Source organism: Lolium rigidum, chromosome 2 (genome assembly GCF_022539505.1).
Source record: "Lolium rigidum isolate FL_2022 chromosome 2, APGP_CSIRO_Lrig_0.1, whole genome shotgun sequence".
In the NCBI taxonomy this organism is placed as follows: Eukaryota; Viridiplantae; Streptophyta; class Magnoliopsida; order Poales; family Poaceae; genus Lolium; species Lolium rigidum.
In genome coordinates this window covers 181,536,764-181,537,681 of record NC_061509.1, presented here as the reverse complement: position 1 = coordinate 181,537,681, position 918 = coordinate 181,536,764, and positions in this window count along the sequence as shown.

The window sequence follows — 918 nt, the reverse complement described above, 5'->3', positions numbered from 1 at the left end:
GTTTTCGGTTTAGGAGCACCATGGTTTCCAAGAACAAGGGCAAGGAGTTTCAGGATGAAGATGATCGAGATCTTGGGTGGAAAGAGGAAGACAAGGACGTCAAGGAAGAGGATGAAGAAGAGGTGGAAGAAGATTCGCGCACACACCCGCATGCTACTATCGCAAGCATCAAGGTGGTGGACAACCCTTTTAGTGCAAATAAGAGCGCTGCTCAATGAGATAAATATAATCTGTTAATTGTTCTCTGACCAAGAACGAAGTTTGCCATCACCAATTATGATTCCTTATGCACCTTTACTTGTGATTACCTTATACTTGTTTCAAGTTGAGTTATAAGAGGTTGTTTACTATAATGTCCTGTGTGAATGAATATGATGCTTCTTGTCCGTATTTTATTTATCGACTCTTCACTCCATAAACATGTGGTCCTGTCTATCGAGCTCAGTTTCGCTTGGGGACAAGCGAAGTCTAAGCTTGGGGGAGTTGATACGTCCAATTTGCATCACTATTTTATATCATAATTTGCTTGTTATTCATTGATATATTTCATATTGGGACACAATACTTATGTTATTTCATCTATTTTGCATGTTTCATCATTATTGGAGGATCAAGCACCGGAGCCAGGATTCTGTCTGGAAAAAGCACCGTCGAACGCAATATTTCGGAAGATCAACTGTGGGAGAAAATTATACCAAAAATCCTATTTTTCAAGATGACGAAGGAAGCCGGAAGGAGGGCCGGGAGGACCCGGGGTGGGCCCACACCCTAGGGCGGCACGGCCCATGCCCCGGCCGCGCCGCCATGTGGTGCAGGGGGCCCACGACCCCTTTCGCCTCCTTTTCTTCGCGAAATCCTTCGTCCCGAAAACCTAAGCCACGAGAGGGTACCTCGCGAAGAGTTACGACCGCCTCTGCG